General features: G+C 40.8%; 1 protein-coding gene across 6 annotated transcripts in view; it reads right to left on the reverse strand.

The window, feature by feature from the left end:
- The window catches only part of kdm6ba (lysine (K)-specific demethylase 6B, a), a 110,498-nt gene that overhangs the window by 20,396 nt on the left and 67,808 nt on the right, over positions 1-22,294 (reverse strand). For 4 of the 6 annotated variants that reach the window (XM_032582789.1, XM_032582791.1, XM_032582790.1 and 1 more), the window contains one exon: positions 14,210-14,282. The gene's annotated coding sequence lies outside the window, so the exon portion shown is untranslated. Of the gene's footprint in view, positions 1-7,007; positions 7,429-14,209; positions 14,283-22,294 lie in introns of those variants that run through there. The other 2 variants (XM_032582792.1, XM_032582794.1) reach the window with 1 other exon arrangement.

The following is a 22,294-nucleotide window of genomic DNA, read 5'->3' on the forward strand; positions in this document are numbered from 1 at the left end:
GCGCCAAGATCTTTAATCAGAAGAGATGTGACGCAGGCAGAGTCGTTGCGTTACGAAAGCACAGCTTGTACGTTTAGTCTAGAAAACATCCAAGGCCTGTTTGGAGATTCCTAAGATACCACCGTCGCCGCCGATTCCTGCAGGCAGTTTGTACATAAATCTCCAGCTGAGCTGCTTGAGATATTATTTATCCAGCAAGCTGCGTTACCGAGGGTATAACTCAGAGGGGTGAGGTAAAATAAGGTGAAAGGAAGCAAATTCTTTCCAAGGTGTGTGAGTCTGTGTAGTTTTTGGTATGAGTCACGCAAACCCCTGTTTCCACTGTGGCATCCCCACTATCATCAGTGGAGCAGAGCCAGAGATAACAAAGGGAGGAAAACTTTCCCTGAGCTCTCACTCAGTGCAACAAGCTGAATATAAACAGTCCCTTCCCCTTTCACACTCCGGATGACATGCTTTTCTCTACCACAGGTGGGCAAAATGCCATAAACAAAGCTCATAGCTGTGGATGAGAAATACACTTGTAAAGGTTTTTAGCATCATTTTTATGGCAATGACAGTCAGTTTTCTGGCTATAAATCATACTGCACACAATCTAGAACCTCTTTCATACCAGTGTTGCTCTAAAACTCTTTCTCAACAGACTTTTAGGTCAATTCGTACCTTTAATTTCCATGGCTTTGGCATTGTATCCTTTCTAATTTTGTTATACCTATAGATTGCAAACATACAACATACTCAAATCTCACGTATTCTATTTTTATTGTATAATATTTTCTTTGAGCTTTCCTTTTTTCCATTTTGTTTGGTTTTGATCCTCATCTGACCATCTTACTAAATACAAGAAATTATGACCCTTTATCAACAAAAATAATTTTGGGTGGCCTCTTTTTGCAGATCTCTAATGGATTAATAGAACTACATTTCTTTACTGCAGGCCATAAGTAGCCTATAAAAAACACATTAAACTACTGTTTGTCAAAGTGAGAACAAACCAGCAAATCAGCGAAATGACCAGCAGTTAGATTAAGTAGTATAACGGGTAGGTACACTGAACATTGACGCAAGATTAGTTCAATAGCTAGAGTAGCAAAAATAATTTGATTTCATGGTTTGCAAACATTATCAATTGGGGTTTACAGTTATGTGGCAACATGCAGGATGACTACGTTTTACCACATAATTTTAATGGTACATGGTAAACTGTGGGCTGCACAGTTGGTAGCACTGTTGCACCTGTCCCAGCGTACGCCACCTTCTGACCAACAGCTATTTTCTCCAGCTGTAGAGTCCAGGGTAACGCAGCTCCACCTTTACCCTTACCATTCCTACACATCGTCAGTCAGGTGGCTGGAAGACCATGGCTTCTACACCTTTCCCTCACAAGACAGACATTTACCTGCAAATATTTTCAGGTACGAAAACCCTAGACTGTCATGGTGGGGAAGCTAAATGGCCAACATTGTTTTAAAATTATAGTTGGCATGCTGCAACATGTCTGTAAAGCAGCAGTGCAGCATTGCTACAAGAGTGGATAGCCTGACTAATTAGCTAAATACCAGCTTGTTATTCTGGTTTTGGATAGACCAGAACAAGAAGGTCTAAAGTGTTCTGAACCAGGCCCTTGCTTCAAATCTTTCAAGTCTTGAATCCACAAATAGCCTTCTAGCAGGGAATGAAGGGATTCCACACTTAACAAGATTTTCCACCTTAAAACTACCAAAAACAAACAAACAAATGCCAATATTGCAATTTTGTCAATTGCATCCGCTCTACCCAGCGTCATACGCTCATAGAGAGAAACTGAAAAGGCTTTGATCGACTCCCTTTAAAGTTTAAACTTTCTGCTGACACTGAAGCGGTGGGAGAGGAGAACTTGTGTTTTAGCTTCTGACTGGATGGAGTGCTGGAAGGGGGGTGGGGTACTGTCATGCATCTCTCCTCCCTTCTCTACAGTTTTGTCACTCTCTGGATCAGAAACGACCCCTTTTTACTGGAAAAGGGCTGCAACAGCATGGTGTGACACTGACAGATGTTTCATCACGATATTCACCCGGCCACTTCCCCTCCAAGTTGTTTCACTTTGAAGCACAGACACGCAGACTGGTATTGTTGTGAACAACGTCCCACTTCCAGCAACTGCCTGAGTAAAACAACACGACACAGCATCTTTACTCCACCAAGAAATCTACGCCACTAATCCAAGTTATGAAGTATGGATTTCCACTGCAGGATTTTACAAAAAAACATTTCAACAGAACACAAGTAAAAACAAATGCTGCTTCTTTGTTTATACGCTGATTGATGACATCAGAGAAGCCACAGTAATCTGGCTGCTTCACTAACATTTAGTAGTAAACACTGGAAAACGAGTGACTTTTGACAAGCCAGTTGATATATTCGGAAGAAAACTGGTTTCTGTGGTGTAATTTTTTTTTTTACACATTTCCAATCTAAATAGGATACCAAATTAAGTAGCTGATCATAACACAATGTTCTTTGAGAAATAAACATTACAAATACTGTGATTGGTTTGGTTTTCTAGAAATGTCTGGCTAGTAGCATTAAAACAGAATCGGTACTGACTTTTGATCTAAGCCAATGTATGGCTTAAGAACCACAAGGTTCTATATTCTGTCCTAAACCTTTTTAGTATACGTAAAGGCTATTTTAGTGCATTCAAGTATAAAAGTAACATTATTAGATCACGCCACATTATATGAATGGCTTAGCATTGTTTAAGACATCATACCTGCCACACCGTTTCCTTCCTGTTCATGCTGGTGGGTGTGGAATTATGAGGCAGGGGCGCAACTCCATATTTTTGAGGTGGATGCGAACATATCTTCGGCGCCCCCCCATATATCGAATGATGACTGAGGCCTGCTCTTGCTTTGAAATATCAGGTGTGCAGTCCAGTTCCACTGCAAAGTACTTAGAGGACTTGATCTTGGCAGATATTTTACTCAAAACACACTCTGATACTGAATCTAAAAATTCATTCTGAGTGCACCATGTCAGATATCCAGTGGTTTGTTTGGAGGCAGCCTTTCTAAGATGCTCTGCCAGTGTTACATCATATCGTGCTATGAGCTCAAGGATTCCCAGAAAATTTCCATTTTTAGGATTTCCTAACTGAGAATTTTTCCCCCTTAGTGGCAAGTTTCTCTCTGCAAGGAAAAGTATGCAGTCGATAACTCTAGTCAACACACTTCTCCAGTGTGCTTTTTCAGCTGCCATGGTTTTCTGCAGTTCACTATCAATAGTCTTACCTAGGCGTAAGCGAGATGCCATTTCTTTCCACGTCAGATAAGCATTTATGTGAGAACTACTGGTTTCATGGTGCTTCAGTGTTTTTGAAAGACATCGCCAGTTATTATACCCCTCCACAAGGCATGTGTCAAGAACTTTAGCTTCACCAAAAAGCTTACATGCAAAACAATAGACTCTGTTAGTATTTTTAGAATACAGTAACCAATCTCGTTCAACTTTCTCTCCATTAGACAGTAAACGAAAACAGTATGCTTTGGAAAAACACCTCTTATTCTTCTCTGATCTTGGATATGGACCATCAGAAACTTTCTGTGGGCCATTTACAACCATGTACTGCCTAAATGTGTCCCCCATTTTGTGTGGTAAAGGCCATTCAGATGGTTCTTCTGAATAAAGCCTTGTCTCGGCTCTCTCCTCCGCAGCTCTGTGCTTCTCTCTCTCTTCATCATCTAGTCCTCTCTGCTCTTCCTCTCCCTCATCTGCACCTTTCTGTTTCTCATTCTCCTTTCTCGTGGTTGACTCACCATGACTGCCTGCACTAATTTTCCCAAATAAAGAACACAATCAAAGATGGTCATCAGAAACTCAAACCATCATGGTATATAGGTTTTTGTTGCTTTCCTAATGCCTACCTGATCTCATCACTTGTCTCCTCTATCACTGACCTCATGTCTGTCTCCTTCATCCCTTGTCTGTGGTGTTCTCCACTAAGTCATGTGGTCAAAAAAGCATTATTAGTTGTAAAAATTACAGATCTTACCATTTTTAAAAATAATGTTTAAAAATTTGTGCTTGAGATGGACTAGTTGCTCCCTCACTTCCACCTGCATTAGACCAACCTGTTGCCTTCCCCTGTCTGTCCTGATTCTTCCTCTTTCATCATCTTCTCTTCTTTCTCTCCACCATCACAGCTGAATGACATAAATTTTGTGTTAAATAGGCTTAAAAAATACAGCAGTCAAACTACAATAGAAATTAAACTTTAATTTAAATCATCTCCTTGTTGGATAACAGTTACTGATTGGACATTACATCTGATCTGACTTATCAGATACATCACAACACCACTGTAGTGGTATTGAATAAGACATTTAAACTCAAGTGTCCCCCTGCCAAAAAGGTTGGTAAAATAGGTCACCAACCTTTTTGAGTTTAAGGGCTTTAGTGACTCTGATGACTAATTTGTCTGATACACACATGAACTTGAACAACTCATCTTTAATTAAAGAATCCATAATACATATGAGTGAAAAAAATGCACCCAGGAGGGCTAAGTGTTGGACCATAGCTGGGCACTGCCGCCACAACAGCTTTAGCTTTCCTGTGTTAATATTTCCTGAGTTTTATTTCGGTCATTCTTACTTAGTGCGCGGTTATGTGTCTGTGACAGGTTTATGTATCAGATATTCATAGAAATACAAAACAAATCGCGTCCCTTAATGGTTTAATAGGGGAGGCAACTTTTAACAGCAAATATGGGACGATTCCGTATTAGGCTAGCTGCTAGCTTTAGCTAACTTGATTATTTACAACCCTCCTGTCCTGCTAATACACTGACGGTACTTACCTACTATCTTTCAACCACATTGAAAGGCTTTTTTTCATCCCGCCAACATCTTTATCCTTCTCCCTTTTCCTTTTTCTGTTTTGCGCCCCGGACAGCTTTATTTTCTGCCGCTCCATTTTGTCAAGTGCACTACGAGTGGTAGTCTAAAATTAAAAAAAAAAAAAAAACGCGCCTGCGTACTCTTAGGGGCGCGTGCACAGCCACCTGCATGGGAAGGGAGAGCGACAGGAGGGGAGGTGAAGGAGCAGAGGGGCGCCTAATCAGTGCTGTTCCCCTGTTATTGATCATTTCATTCTGTTAATTATAGAAAATGCCAACAAGAAAAAAACATTTTTCGAGACGGGGTTTTAGCGCCCCCTCTAGTGCAGCGCCCCTATGCGTTGCATACCCTGCATACCCACTTTTTGCGCCACTGTTATGAGGCAAGACATAAAACTAACAAAACCTGTTTGTATGTGAGATTTCATAATCCCAATTTAAACAGGATGCATGTCTCAATTGTTCTGTACAACTTGATGCTTCAATGAAAATGTACAAATCAAATTAGAAATTAAGCACAAAATGGTGGCATTAACTGAAAAACCATTTAAATGAAAATTAAAGGAGGAAACAATTCCGCCACACATCTCTCCTGCTTACTCAACTTATCTGACTCACTTTTTTTTTACACAGCACCCCCCCCTTTTGTCGTTCTGTCACTTTAATTTTCCTCCGTCCTCGTCACTGCTCGTAGTAAAATGGGCGGCGATTGTTCATTCATACACGCTCCTGTTGAGATCACGGGACAAGTGGGGGCGGAGTGGAGCCGAGGCACAAAGTGTGTGCATGCGTGTGTGAGTGGATGACTCTTTACAGCCTCAGACTTCAAAAGGAGACAAAACCCCGCTGCTGTTTTCCACGCCAATCGATCCGAGTGATAGGAAGTGAGCCATCAAAGACCCCATGCTGGCACACTTCGCTGATTTCTGACCTCTGGTCTTTTATAACAGGCAATAAAATGGCTTATAAGCCCGGTTGAGTACTCAGTTTACTCCTAAACCGGACAGAAAATTACTTTACGTAGTCTGTCCACGCGTAATTTTTGGACAATTACGCACTAGAGAAGAAAGACAAGCAATCCACATTAGATATTAGGGGAAAAAAGTAACAACGAGGAGTTTTAAAGCAAAGTATAAGTAGACAGAAACTTGGAAGACTTGAATTAATACGAGAAACTGTAATATTTAAATCCCCTTTGGGATCAATAAAATATCCACGAATAGACGCTTGTTTACTGTTCTTCTAAGGAGATCTGTGCGTAATGTTTTGGATACTTATGTGAGACGCATGAGCCTTACTACTTAATCCATTAGATTTATTACATAAATAAATAAATAAGCGCTTTAGAGTCATTTTTGGACGCATGAAATCTGATAACTAAGCAGCAAATCACGTTAACCAAAACATAAGAAGTGGTCAGACAAACCCTGGAACCTAATGGACAGCACCAAAACATCAACCCTCCCCCCTCTTTTAAAGAAAAAGAGTAAGGTGATGCAAATCGTTTTCTTTCAGTCAGGCTCTTTGTGTGCGTAAGGATTGACTGAGGGGGTTGATGGGGGTCGCAGCAATCCATTCACTTTATACGGCTGGCGACCTCGGTGATCCTGCCCACCCCCCACTCCAGCTCTCTCACACTCACACTCACACACACACACACAATGCCGTGAGATCTCCTTACACATGCAGTTTTCCTCATCCCCGTGTCCTCTAGTGACACACATAGTGCCAGTTTGTTTCACAATAACATGGGAATTTAGATATTTTCATTCATACATAGACGTGACAACCGACTGACGAAGAAACACTCCTGAAAACTCTTCAGCTGTTGCAGAAAGAAAACAAGACATCGCTTCTGGGAGAGAAATTATTCAGATGCAACTGCAAAGATCAGTCAAGTCCGGTAAATGTGACTTCACCGTGGATGTGAATGTGTACACACGCGTGGGATCAAACAGAACCACCTGTGGTTCAGGATGACTTCAGAAACAGCCAAATTCCCCCACCTTATTAATTGCAATACGTTACACTCACTAATTACAAATCATGTGTTTATTTATTTACTTATTATGACCAAAAAAAAAAGAAAGAAAAGAAACAACACTGTTTCAGTGTTTTGAGTACTCACCGTGTCTGTCAGTGTTTAAAATAATCACTCCGAGAATAAAACTGACTGAGTTAAATATCCGCAGTCCTCTGTGTGGTATCCCAAGTTAGAGCAGCTCCGAGTCAGCAGCCGGCTGGAAGAGAGCTCTGCGCTATAATCCTCTTATATCAGCGGATTCCTCCTCCAAACAACCCAGAAACAGGAACCACAGGGCGGACAAACTGTTCCAGAAAGCCGCTTCCACGCTTTATTTTCCTTTTTTATTTTAAATTATAGTCCGTTCGGTCTCTGTTTAGCGGCTGTCGTCGAGCTTCTCTCCTCTCTCAGCCCTGCTCTGTTCCCCCACCACACGCACGCAGCGCTGCTTTAAAGAGAAACGCTCACACGTCATCGCGCGTGGCCACCGGAATTCCCTGAGAGCGCGAGCTGTCACGGAGCCCCGCAGCCGGTGGTACCGGAGCTGCTCTTCCGCCTCGTCCTCCACAAGCTTTAATCACCTCCACGCTTCCACACCCGAGTCGTGACCGAGCGACGGACTCCAGGAGAGCCCAGTTCTGTGTTTCCGCGCCTCGATTCGGTCTATTTTTGGACCAGGAAGACCGTGACAGCACGAGTCTATGTAGTCTACTATTAATAGACCACTGGGAAAAAATCTATTGATAGAATAAGGAATACTACTGCTATTGACACTATTATTTGTTCAGCTCACTTAGTCCATGTTTGAGGTAACGTCGATAAATAAGGCATAACATTATGACCAACTGCCCAATAGGGTGTTGATTCCTCCTTTAGCTGCTCAGACAGCCCACATACATCAAGGTCTGAACTCCTCTAGATGTCTAAATATTTGATGTGCTCTCTATACCAATATATCAGCAGCAGATTTTTAGATGTAGCTTTTGCTATTTTCTTACTTTTCAGTCATTAACTATAAAGTTAAGCACTGAATCAAAGTTAAGCCAAACTCAGTTATATTGTGCTGGTACTTAAAAAACAAATTACCAACCGACCAACCAACCAACCAACCAACCAATCGTCCATCCATCCATCATCTCACCAGGAATGCGTCTAGCTGATCCGCTAAGCTAACACTAAAACGGTATTGAGTAGAAGCTAATGCTAAAGCAACTATGTTGATGGCCACCATCTGTCAATAACATAAAGTGTGCAACAACACAGGTTATGTTATTGAGAGCTTTGCCCTCAAAAGCACCAAGTTATTGCAAATTTACATTAATTTAGGACATGTGTTTCCAAAGTTAGCAAAAAAACCCAAACTTGGCTCAGCAATTAGCATATAGGCTGATTAGCGGAAGTGTGTCCTTCACTGATAATAATCAATAAGATTATCTTTGAACTTAAATTTTTTTTGTTACGTATTTATTAATATTGACTTTCATGTGCTTTTCAGCAAACTATTCCTTCACTTAAAAGGGACATAAATTACGTCAACACACTGCATTTACAATGTGTCAAGCTTTCAAAATCTAATTGCAACAAGACCAATCACTAAATATTTTACAACACTGAAGAATTATTTACACGTTCAGGATTCTGAACATTAGTTTGTTTTTTTTCTTTTTAAAAAAACAAAAAGGTTTATTAAACATATCTTATTTGATAAACTGACTCTGAACACATTTCAGCCAACATCACAAAACTGTTGCAACAAACTGGATGTCAGGACAAGTCAGGATGCTGCAGTTAAACCACTTCTGTGAGTCATCAGAAATTACTACTATTGTTATTGTTATTCATCACCAACTAAACAAAAAAATTTTTTTTTATTGCATTTTGTGGCAGTTTGTGATTTTGGTACTACACATAGCAAAGCTGATTTAATAATAATAATATAGCTAATCAATTTCAGCACTCATGTTTCAGCAGCTGAAACCTTAGTTTAGTATTGTTCTGCTTGTTCTTCAGAAATTAAACTATTAACTGAAACTAAACATAATTTACTGCAGTCTTTAACCAGGCAGCAATGAATATAGAATATCTATTGTTTTAAATTCTTAATGAAATGTTATTTGTCAAATATATCCTACAGTACAATGAGCTAAGATTATTTTAATCAACTTTCTGTTATAATTCCTTCTAAACATTAGTTTACATCCTCTTTTTGAATTGGCTGTCAATCATTGAAACTTCACATTGGTATGATGGTTTTATATAGATCCTACACAGCAAATACATTTAGTTTATAAACAGCCAAATCACATATAGATGACAACATAGTGATATGGACAGAAGGATAAAAATTGTCCACCATGTAAGGTATAAACAAGCACTTAATAAAAACAGAGTCTCTCGCTTTCTGGGACCGGAAACATTGGTTCCAGCTTTTCCACGGCAAAGAAACCATCCAGTACTCTGTGATATTGCCAATGCAGCGCGGTGGTCCGACCGTCAGAACGTGTCACACACCCAAACACGCACTCTTGTAGAGGTTATATTTAGCAAGCCAGCAGGAGAACAGGAGGCAAAATTAGTCTCCACAGGAATGGTGGAAGTGTGTCACGGATGATGCTGAGGCGATGACTTCAGGGTAGAGTACAGACACACACACACAGAGTTTAGTTATGACCAGAACTGGGCTAAAACACAACAAGCAAACAATAAATAAGCAATGTGTTATGAAACATCTTTGGCTCAACACAAGGCAGTGATGCAATCAAATCCACAGCCTCTCAAAGTTCATGTTCAGATGACTTGGCTTGTTTCTGTGTGCCTGACAGACGAAAAATCTACATGGTTTGTACTGTATGTTCTACCAAGATGGATCTAGTGGTGAGCCTCTCAGTGCAGTCATCATTGGGAGAGATAGTCTAAACACAGAGGATTAGAGCGAGGGTGAATAAAACAGCAGCTGCGTATATTTCTAAAATTAAAAGAGAAGAAAAAAGGCCTGTGTTAGAGCTATATGGCAATATGCGGTTTATGAAAATTGGGTTATAAAGTTCCAGATGTATAATAAATGCATCCAGCTGCAACCATAATGTTATAATGATTGGTATGTATATTATAAGTCAGCTGCGAGGATATTTTATCGCCTCATCTGGAAGCAATTATGGCATGAATTGTTCCCAGCCGTAATTATCCACCGTAGAGCTGTAAACTAGTTCATTATGTTTCTAGGCGATGTTATCTGCAGCCTCCTGTTTTATCCATTCATCCACGGTTTGTTCTTTTCATCCACTGGTCTGAAGCAGTCAAGTCCAACACGTCATGCTGTTGGTTGTAAGCAACCAGTTTCTTTATTATGCAGGTCATGAGATTATTGCTTCATATCTTTCATGAAGAGTGCTGATGAAGCATTTCTGGTATGTGACTTTGCTCTGTGTGTCTGCAGTGTAAAAAGTGTACTGAGAAACAGGGACGCTATAAGTTTGTCAGGAGAAGAATGATATTTCAGTTTGCTAATCTTGTTTAGACCATTTCAAAGCTCAGCTTAAATATGCTTTCTTGTCTCAATAACTAGACACAAGAAGGCAGATAGATATGTAACGAGGGAGGATGGAGAACAAATGTCGTAGTGGATGGATGGATGGTTTTCAAGACTGATGGATGGTTGGACGGACAGATAGATGGACGTTTTTTAATATGGATGGATGGACAGACGGACGGACGGCTGGTTTTCAGGGCGGATGGATGGAGAAATAGTTTTCCGGATGGATGAACAGACGGATGATAGATGGACGTTTGGTTTTCTGGATATATGGATCGATGGTTTTTTAGACCGATGAATGGATGGATGGTTGATTTTCTGGATGGATGGATGAACGGTTGGTTTTTAGGGCGGATGAATGGATGAATACTTTTCATTACGGATGGATGGATGAATGGATGGATGGACAGACAAATGATAGATGGACGGTTGGTTTTCTGGATGTATGGATCGATGGGTTTTTTTAGACTAATGAATGGATAAATGGGTGGATGGATGGTTGATTTTCTGGAAGGATGGATGGATGGATGGACAGAGGGTTGGTTTTCAGGGCGGATGAATGAATAGATGAATGTTTGTCAGGATTCTCTTTTAGACATTTGGATATTTTCTACATATTATTTTGCTTTGAGGATTATTTAGACCTAGAAAACCCTGAATCTCAAATTCCAGACTTTTCCAGCTTGCCTCAGTTCCCTGGAGAGACCATTAGCTCTCTGATATGAACAGGAAGAGGATCACTGATTGATGTGGGACTGGGTGGGACCCTCACGTGCCACACACATACACACTCAGCTTCCTCCAGCTGTTTCCTTCATTAACGTACCATATTTGTATATAATAACAGTCTTGAGAAATAAAATTCTCATCCTTCCTGTCCCACAACAAGGGAAGCCACGGCATTGCAGTCTGTCTGGGGGTCCTAAATATATATCTGTATGTTACAGGAAGAGACAATAAGGACGGAAAGTGAAGTGTTTAAGCCCTTTGAGCTCTAGTGGGAGGCTAACAGCCCCGCATTCATATGTATAAAGAGACCAGGCAGATGTTTGTGTGTGTGAAGAGTGAAGGACTGTAATTACAGAGATCAGAGACCAGGACAACCCAGTTCTCACACTCCAAATATACAGCACAGAGCTGCTCTCTCATGGGTACAAGCCCTAAAAAATTCCCTTCATTCCATCCACACATGCTTAAAAAATAAACCGAACACTGATGAGGTCCAGACAGCAGCGCAAGAAGGAATGCTAGAGCTTCACAGGGCTGGGAGGATCTCTGTGTGCTTGCAGACATAGGAGACCTTTCTGGTACAGATGGTACTTCTCGGCCTCCGATATGTAGGATTATATTTGTGTGTGCATGTGGCATAATGTGAGTCAGATCCTGGGTACACCGAGAGACCGACAGACACGATAATAATCACCTCCACACTCCCTCTGCGAGGAGACGGAGCCGCACAGGCGCTCAGACACCCAGACGAGCTGCAGCACACCCACATGTAGCTGCCTGACTGCAGCGCAGCGGCTCTGATAATTAAAGCCCTCGTTCAGGGAGAGAGGCACCAACAGGGAGCCGAGCTGCAGCTAATCCTGACTGCAGCGCTACGATAAGCTAAGCACAGCAGTCCTGCTTAATACACTGACTTTCCCTAAAGTTATGCAAGACAGTCAGAAAAGTAACGAGTGTGAAGAGCTCTGAAAAGGAATGCATTACTGCTTATGCTGACCAACTAATTTATGACTCTCGTTGGAAAAAGTAGGAGCACAAAAAATTGTTGTGGTGCAGCAGGTTACTGCTTTAGCGTGTAAAACTATGTCTCCACATTTCTGAGGTCCCAAACTCCGCTCTATAAAAAACTTGCAGATTGTGTTGCTGTTCGTTAGTTATATAAATCGTGATATGATGCCTGAATCTGGTTTGTCTCTTGCAGAAAAGCAATCGGATTATCAACTGTTACACTTTAAAAGGGATAACATCATTATCTTTCAAATATCTCAAGAATGATCTGGAGAAATGGACTCTGGTTACTCATAGCAGTATATCAACTACACCACTACGGACAAAGAAGGGAGGTAAAAAAATGCTTTAAATATAATATTAATCTGGAATGTTTTATGTTTTTAAATCACTGATCAACTCAGTGTGTTGATCAACTCAACGCACTGAGTTGATCACTGAGTGATCATGGTGTGTTGTAAGTTGTTAGGGTCAGGAATGGAAAGACCAAGATGCTATCCGCAAATGAATTATTACAGATCATGAGTCGTTATTTCTGAAACCAAAATAAACCTCAGTTTATTTCTCTTGGTGGTTGAATATTTTGATGAATCATAGCTGCCCACGAATAGCTGAAATCCTCAAATACTTCAGGCCTCCAAATATACCTGATTATGCATTAATACAGAGTGGAAACTTCACACTACCACAGAAGCTATACATTCCTCCTTACCTATATTTAAAATGGCACATCCAATCAGAGGCAAAAATAATTAATGGCGCTCCTGGATTGGCTGCTTTGCAAACTCTAGCCAATAGCATCTCAAGTATTTCAGCTTCCAAAGCTGCATTTTCTTTTGAGTATTTTAGATATGCTCAATGGAAAAATAATTTGGAGTCACTTTCCAAAGAAAAATCCCCCAATAGAGTCCACAGTAATTAATATGTCCATTAATATTAAGACATCCTTTGCATAAAATCTCAACCATATTGCCCTTACTTTTGTGTCAGCCTTTAAATGTACATTAAAACTAGCACCTAAGTAGGTAATTATAAAGAAAAAAAGAGGAGATGACAGTATTTTCTCAGAGTCATCATGCAGTTTTGCTCGGACGCTGCAAACCTCTGAATGATGAAGCAAATCATTCACCTTCTTCCCTCCAGTGAAAGCTTTGAAGTTCAAAGGCATGGGATGTTTAATGCCTGACTCAGATGCTTTTCAAGCACATTTCTCTGCCAGGACAGCTCAGACTAGCAGAAGAGTTTGTTTTGTGCATGAATGAGACTGCAAAGATAGCAATCTGCTAACGCCTTGTGATTCTACAGCCCACCACCTTCTCAGCTAATGACTATGTGTGACTAATGTGCTGTTTTTACTCCTACTATTCTCTTACTCATTTTCGCACTTCTCACCCGGTTTTACCTCTCTTATCTACACACTGATTTTTCACCACACAACAGGTCTAAACTCGAGAAAACCTTGATCAGTAAGGTGGACAGGAAAGTAGAGCTGTGTTTGGAATAATTAAAGGGGACAATTAGCAGATAACATTAGCCAGCTGTTTCTGCCTTTTGAACACCATTAGACTCTCACCAGACTTTATAAACATTCAACAAATAATCACAACCACTCCCCTTTACACCATTGGTTCAGTTCATTCAAGTTTAAAGACATTTCAATAAAGTTGGTGTCTGGACTTTGACATTGATCCTTCTCTTGTTGTCATACTGTGTGTTCGGGATCATTGTCTTGTTGATGTAGTTTGGACCTACATTCAATGGTCATTTCGGTCTTGTGTGGTAAAAAAGCTGGATTGGAGCCCAAATGATCATACCTCCACTACTGTGCTTGACAGAAAGTGTTTCTGTGTATTTGCTGTTGTTTTCTGCTAAAGCAGAAGTGTTTTTGTTCTTGTTAGGTTAGATTTAAATCTTTTTAGAACCTGATAAGAATAAGATCTTCTTTATTACATCCTGATACAACACTAGTGTGGCTCACCAAATGGTGGATGTATGCACAAAAACTAACACAGCTTCAAGTCCTCTTAAAGAGTCTTACCAAGTGATTGTAGGTTAAGTCCTTGCTTTTCTACTCTCAGGACCTTTGGGCCACCATGACACCCTCCAACCTCCTGAAACCAAAACAAAAAAGAACACAGGTGAGGTGTGATAAACCGCAAATGCCAAGTTATACTACATATGACGCCAGAAAGCTGCGGCAGCAGTGTGAAGAAGAAGTCCGGTTGTTGTTCTGTGCGAGAGTTTATTCTTTGCCATATGGTTTGTATCTGTATGCGTGCGTGACTCGATGTGGTCATGGCGCTGTTGGTATGTCGTCGGTTTTGGCTCGTGAAACCACAGCGTGTGTTGGTGTGTCAGCCATACAGATGGCCCAGCGCTGTGGCCATCTGTATGTGTGCCGTCCGGTCAGTGAGTCACCGTGTCAGTGCTGGGCTGCAGGCCCGAGAACAGGTGGCACACTGGCGTAACGCCCCACCCCCAGAACACACCTCCACACACACCCTGAGAACACACACACGCAGCACCTGCAATGTGCCAAAGCATTAAGGCAAACAAGACTACAAACACACATATTTCATACAAATGGACTCTTACTGCTCATGTTTTCAAGCAAAATTGGTCCATAAACATTATATCCCGGATTCTGAAAAAACCCAGCTCTGAATGAACGCTACTCTAATCTAAAAATGATCAGAAAGATTAGTATTGGCCATCAACCCGATCATTGCATGTATCAAAAACAATGGATCATTATATTCATGGCATTTTGATGCAATGTTTCCTTCAAAAGCAGTAGCCTGCGCATCCTTAAAAAGTCTCATATCCATGTATCTAAACTTAAAACCTTTAAATAAATAAAGTTTAACTTTAATATGTTAATGAAAGGTCTTAAATTTTGTCAATGCCCGACAAAATCTCATCTGTTCTATGTAGTATTTTACTCAAGACTTTTTGGTGAGGCAAAAGTTTGAGTTGATATCTTCATTGTATTTTGTGACTAGAGGTGGTAGTAGCTAACTCCACCTAGCTGCGAATATTCCCTCGCTAACTAGTCGGAGGTTTAGCAGGCTATTTAGCGTCTTTCATTGTTAAGTGCAAATTTATCGCCATTTGGATGACGTTCTTTTTTGCCACTGGCTCACTTCTGTTGCCAACCCATATGATGCTTTGTGTATTTGCAAAAAAAGCTTTGCCGTACCGGGGTAAAGACCGTATAGAGTCATATGCATTGTGAGAAGTTCAAAGCTGCTGCCAAGAGCAACAAACAGACCCCAGAAATGTCACAGTTTTGATCTCCTGGCATTGCTAAAGCTCACCAGAAAACTAACACTGATCTAAGAGCAGCATTTCATGCAACACAAACTCTGAAGTCGGAGGTTTAGTGGACTTTAAGCATGGTGGTCAACTGCCAGTCTTTCCTACTTAAGAATTTTATTTCGACAAAGTTGTTGCCATAGAGGGAAATACAGCTGAGGACAAGAAATGAGAAAGAACTAGAGGAAGGAGAGCAACCCACGCAGCTATGATGACAAAAAGGAAAAACGATTAAAAGAACGAATGGTAATTGATGTCTTCGACTGATGTAAGAATACAACAATATTTGTAATTAATCTCACAAGGAGAACAATTTGTTCCCCAGTAGTTTTCTGTATGTACGTATAAATAACATTCAATTTTCTTTTGTGAATTTTTGTCGTGATTCAGGTCTTAAATTCAATTCATTGTGGCCTTAAAAAGTCTTAAATTTGAGTTGGTGAAACCTGCAGAAGCTTTATTAACTCCACTCAATGCATTTCTATCACTTTCATTTTTAATGTCTGAATGCAAACAAACCTCCAGTTTTCTTCCAAAGCTCCAGGTCATTTCTGACACCTTTGCGTGCCAAGCAAACCCACAGGGCAACTTTACACTACTCTACCTTTCCTGTCTTTCTTCCACTTCTTCTCATGTTCTACCTGCAGGGCTGCACAAAAAAACACGCCCACGCAGCGGCGGCCTCCATATGCTTTCCTATTGAAGCGGAGAACAGAACAGCTTGTGCCGAGTGTGCGACAGTTGTGTCAATAAGAGGCAGAAATAGCTGGCTCAGCCTTCGCCGAGCTTGCAGCCTGGTGGCTAAGATCCCGAACCTTTGAACCAGGGGCCAGAGAGCAAACTCCCTGAAGGGGCCACAGCTGTGTGCGTGTGTGTGTGTGTGTGTAGGTGTTTTTGAAAGAACGTGGGTGCTACCTTAAAGAAAGAAACTCAAATGAGTGTGTGTTGAGGGTTGCTTGTTGCTAGGGTAGAATATCTTGTTTTATGACACATCAAGTAAATGTCAGCAGGTTTGACATTAATTGGCCTCTGTAAATCACATGCAGTTGCATTCAAATAGCAACAGATTAAGATTAGATGCGAGAGTGCGTGCGTGCATGTGTGTGTGTGTGTGTATGAGAGGTACCAATAGATAGAGTGAGCGATAGCAAGATACAGAAAGTGGTGTTTATCTTTGGTCTGTAAAGGTTAACCAGTGGGAGCATCTCCCTTTGACATTAACCAGCACAAAAAGGGAGGCAGAAGGGTGGAGCAACAAAGAGCCGGCAGAGACAAAGTCGGAGTGAAAAAGCCGAGACTCAGACGGAGAAAGCGGCTTCAAAAAGATAAAAGAGGGTGAAAGCAAACGAGATTTCCTAAATGCAGACAAAGAGTTGTATTTAGTTGCCATCCAACCTAAAATTGAACATTGTGTAAAAATAGATAAAAAGATCTAAACAATCCAGGAATAAAGATTTAGCTCAAAATCTGTATGTCTGATACGATGCCAAAACAATAAACAGTGGTTTGATTTTTAAAGTAGACAGAAGGTTATTATGACAAAAATTCAAAGTCAAACTGATCTAGATCTCAAATTCAGTCAAACTTTAATTACTTTTTTTTTTTTAGCAGATTAACACAGAGACCTTTCACACTGCAACCCCAATCTTAGCTAAGCAAAGACGACAAAGGAACAAATGTTGATTTTATTATTTAAAGGAGGGCTTTGCAGGTATTAGAGACATCTAGTGGTAATACTCCAGAATACAATCAAATTAGTACAGCCCCTCACTCTACTTCTTGCCATTTATGAAAAAGAAATCAAATAGGCTTTTTTTTGACAGAAGAGTTCCTAGAGCTGAGACATATCTTTACAATTCATCAAAACAATACCAAGAAAAATGAGCACATACTTGAAAACCAGCTTGCTTATGGGTACAAAAGGAAAGTAGGTTGAAAGGAAATGGCAACAGTTCAGACAAAATGTGTGTCAAGAGGCAATCTGACCACCATCACCTCACAACATCAACCTGCAAACCCAGTTTAGCCTTTCCTATCACTACGTCCTTTAGTGGGTTAGGGGCCTCAACTTTCTTTCATACATTAAACATATATGGCAAGAAACCCTTTGAAAGCTGGGTCAAAGTCTTTTTTGAAACATGGACGCTTCAGAACCGTGTTGACTGGTGAAAATCCACCTTAAGAAAACAATCTTTCAGGTCACTTGGTAAACCATCATCCTAAGAAAACGCGCCTAAGTACTTTTGTGACAGAAACAACTTATCTCAACGCTACACCCCTAGATGTCTTACCTCGAAAGCATACACAGACCTTTAAAACCAGTTTTGCTGCCCTCTGTGGCAACAACTTTCAATGTGTCTGTGATACTTGGCAAGAAATATTTTAGATTGCTGTGGGACAGGATTTGTTCCACTTTTCTTTGCAGGATTGTTTTTATGAAGTTAGTTTTCAAACATGGATATCCTGTTTAAAGCCACTGCATCACAACTACTACTAGGTTCAGACTTTGTCTAGGCCACTTCATTTTGGTTCCTTAGAGTGATTCAAAGCCATACCCACTGGTTTGCTTTAGTTTATTGTCCCGTTGCATAATTCAGGTGGGCTTGCATTTATGGTTATGAAGTGATGACCAAACTATTACTTTGCCACCACCATGTTTGATGGTATGTTGTTCTTTTTCCTCCCCAAAAGCTCTTAGATTTTTGCCATAAAGTTCTACTTTTGTCTCATCAGTCTACTAAATATTTACTTAAAGGTCTTGAGGATCATCAAGATATTTTGGGAACAGGATATGAGTAGTTATTGCCCTGGGATTGTATGAAGGGCTTTACATATTCTGGGTTCTTCTGTGGCCTCCCAGATGAGTCATTGAAGGCCTCTTGGAGTAATTTTTGGCCACACACTCCTAGGTAGATTCACACTGTTCCATGTTTTCAAAGCATTGAAGGAGGCTTAGAAATGGCTTTGCAACCCTTTCCAAAATAATAGATGTAAACAATTTTGTATTTTTTATCTGTTCTTGAAATTCTTGAGGTGAGGGAACGATGTGCTGTGTGTAGCCTACTTCATTTTGTGATGCAGGTGATTTCTTGATTTATCCATTCTTGATGTGTTAATCACATTTAATTCATGAGCTAGAATGAGAGCCTTTTATTTTCCGACCGAGTGACTGGTTTATATAGATTTTTGCCTTAATAAACGTAATTATTTCTGCATTTTTTAATCATTGTTCTACTCTAAAATTGGTTTCAATAGCACTGTGCACGTGGCATAAGCAAACACTGTGCCCAACCACATCTCTTTCACCACTAATGTTTATAATACCTTGCTGTAGCGATAAAATGAACACCCTACATTGACATGCATTGTTAAGCATGTGTGAGCTTGCATGGCGTGAGGAAGTTTGCCATGTTTGAGCTGCTCTAGTCCTGAGTCACTGCTGATTCAGCAAGGCTCTTCAAGTTGGGGCAACAGGCTTCATACTTACACTGAGTTGCTGTGAGGTGGTAATAGATCACCGAGGTTTCTTCCTATAAGCCCCAATGCATTCACCATCTACTCCTCTGCGTCTCTACTTGTTTGTTTTTCCAAGTGCTTCAGAAGCACCGAGCTCACCAGCTTTCAGGCAAATATGAAGGAGTTGCTTCAGGCATTAGAGCGCTAATCAAGAGCGAGGACTTGTTTTGCAAACGTGTAATCTCTTGGAATGCCATCACACCATATCCTGAAGGTGTGCAAGAGATTTAGACTCAGGTAAATGCACACATTTGTAGGATTGCTATTGGATGACAAAAGGAACTGGTTGCTCAGATGCTTTAAAACTGATCTGCCCCTTTGAATTTGGCTTTAAATTGGGTGTTGGCCATGTTATTTTTGAGTGCATGCACGAGAGAGGCCGACAGTCTGCTTTCTGTCTAGCTTGCCTGTAAACATGCGTGCATTTGGGCGGCCAGAGCTGGCAGAGGAACAGACAGCGCGGAGGAGAGCAGCGCTGGCTGTGGTTGAGGATGTTTGGCTCGGTGAACTTCTGCCACATGGCTTCGCCAAAAGGTCATGGTCAAAACCGAGCCTAGTTCGCAAAACCAAAACACCCACACCGACTCCCACTCATGAACACGAGAGAAGCTGACGGCTGTATGAAGTGACAGACAAGGCAGACAGTCAGACTTCCTTGTCGGGGACAGGCAGGAAAAAAGAAAAAGAAAAATGACACCCACGTGAAGAGGGGGAGGGTGACAGACGAGGCTGAGTCAAGCCCTGCGACGCACGGCTGGAGAGCGTCTGAAAATCGCCAGAAATGAGACAAAACGACAGAAAACGGGGAAGTGGAGAGGACAGGAAGGAGCAGTTGGTAATAAATCTCGTCTAGACAGACACTAATGAAAGCAGGCCGACTGTGGCCGCTGCCAGAATCAGGAGCTGTGAACAGCATGCTTGTATGTGCGAAAGCAAAGAAAAGGGAGATTTAAGCAAGCGTGCCTAAATAGGGGCTTTATGAAAATAACCCTTTTACTCTGGATGATCCTTCTCTTTTTCACACATAAACACATACAAACGTATTCACACAGCAGCTGAGCAGAGCGCATCCCTCACAGCTGTCGAAAGCATTCGGGGCAGCTACACCAGTGACGTCAGTTCTCCAAATAAAACGCTGCCTTAGTCGTCAAACTCCTCTGAGTCTTTTGTTTTGAAAAGATCACGTAACCCAAGAAAGTGCAGAAAAATAGAAGCATCAAAATAAATCGCTTGATTCCAGATATTTACAGCTCAGCATACAAACACAAGGGGATTTCCTGTACTTTCCACCTGTTGAGGAAACGGAGTGTTTTGGAAATTTACCAGAATAAGTATCTGTGGTAAAACTCCAGGAATCTAACTGACGATCACTTTATTTTTGCTTCTGTTTGAACTGATTACAAACTTTATTGACACAAAAACAATTTCTACCTCGGAACACAACCCTGTGCAAGCTGCTGATTTAATTTTCAGCTTAAAACATGATTGCTGCAATTATCGGTTGTGCCTGAGCCTGTTTCAAAAGAACAAGCAGTCTAAGAAACAAGCCCTAAGGCATCCCAACAATATAAACACTTTTTTAGAAAGAGAGGAAAGTAACACTTTCCTCAAATATGACAGATGACCGTGACAGTACCTCGTGGAAAACTAACTTACATATAGGGTGACGTTTCAAAGCTTGTTTCAGGTATAGGCCATTCATGAACCTTAGCTTTATTTTACTATATCTACCACTACTCAGAGGTGGACTTGTTGCTGGACTTTCGATTACTGCCACATTGCCTAAAAGCCAAGACACACCGCTTGGATCCGACTCTTCACGCTCCGGTCTGACTTTTTCTTAACGTACAGGCTATGACTCGACGGCCCCTCTATGGAACACCGGACTTGGGAGATTGGGTATTTATGAGAGAGTACAGTATGTACCAGATATCCCGCCAGCATAAACACAAACCGGTCCATCAGTGGCTACTCAAACAAGATTGACGTTTCACTCATTTTTTCTTAGCTCCTACCATGGCTCACTACACTACTTTTATTGCTAGTGATAGATTTTTAGTTTGTATTTTCCCCCAAAGCGGATCTGCTATACTTTGTTACCGTGTCTCACTTCCTGTCATACTCCTGACAATTGCTGCATAGTCCAGAGACGAGGTCGCAGGGAATCAGCAACGGTCTGTGAGGCTCAGTGTTGTAATTCCTGCGTACATCATCCGTTTCAATTTTCTGTCAGATAGGATGCCAAATCAGATCAATTGTCTTGACCTTAAACCAACTGCACTTAATCATAAGATCAAAAACTGCAGAATTCATTGCAGCCCCAGACCATCAAACTACCGTCATGTTTGACGGTGGGTATTATCTTTTTCTGAAAAGCTGTTCTAATTTAATGCCAGGTGTAAAAGTTCACACACCCTTAAGAAAATTCAGTCTACATATTTTCCCGAAAGCCTCGGGAATCATTATGACTTTTTTTTTTTTTTTTTTGGCAAATGTGAGACAGGTCTTTGTTTTTTATGCCAGCAGTTCTTCTGGCATAAAGAGAATGCCAGAAGAACTGGCACTCTCCCTTTTGCCCAGTTTCTCTTTATTTTAGTGAATCATGAACTCTGAACTTAACAGAGAAAATTAGGATTACATGTTGTTCTGGGTTCTTTTGTGACTTCATATATACGAGTTGTCGAAATATGAGGTAATTTTGGTAGGCCAACCACTCCTTGATGGGTTTATAACCGTTCCAGGTTTTCCTCTTTGTGGATAATGGGTTTCACTGTGGTTTGATGGAGTCCTAAAGCCTAAACACCTTTACATACTCCAAAAGAATGTAACATTTCTTCTCTCTTAGGGCAGCGAGAGAATTAATCTGTCATCTTTTTCATGCAGCCCTGGTTTAGTGAGTTCTCACAGCTTGTTCTTGGCACATTATTTGGGTCAAACTTTCTCACATGGTGTCCAAAAACTATTGTGTGGTTGGTCAGAACACTGAAATGTGTGGTTTATTTTGGGGAAGTGGAAATGTTTTCATTTTCTTGTAAATCCAACCCAGGTGATCTGCACTTATACTTCTATTGAAGTGTGAAAAGTCCTATCCCTACCAATTTTTGTTCTCATTCTTTCCACTAAATCTATCAATCTTTGCAGAGTATGTGCAGGTCCGTTAGAAATAGTTTGTAACCATTTCAATCCAGAAAAATATCGATATAAATGTGCACAAAATTTTTCGATATTAACAAAATACAGTTTTACACAAGTGGAGTTTCTGTTAAGTAAGAGTAGCAATTAAAATCACACG

This window comes from Xiphophorus hellerii, chromosome 14, assembly GCF_003331165.1.
Source record: "Xiphophorus hellerii strain 12219 chromosome 14, Xiphophorus_hellerii-4.1, whole genome shotgun sequence".
Lineage (NCBI taxonomy): Eukaryota > Metazoa > Chordata > Actinopteri > Cyprinodontiformes > Poeciliidae > Xiphophorus > Xiphophorus hellerii.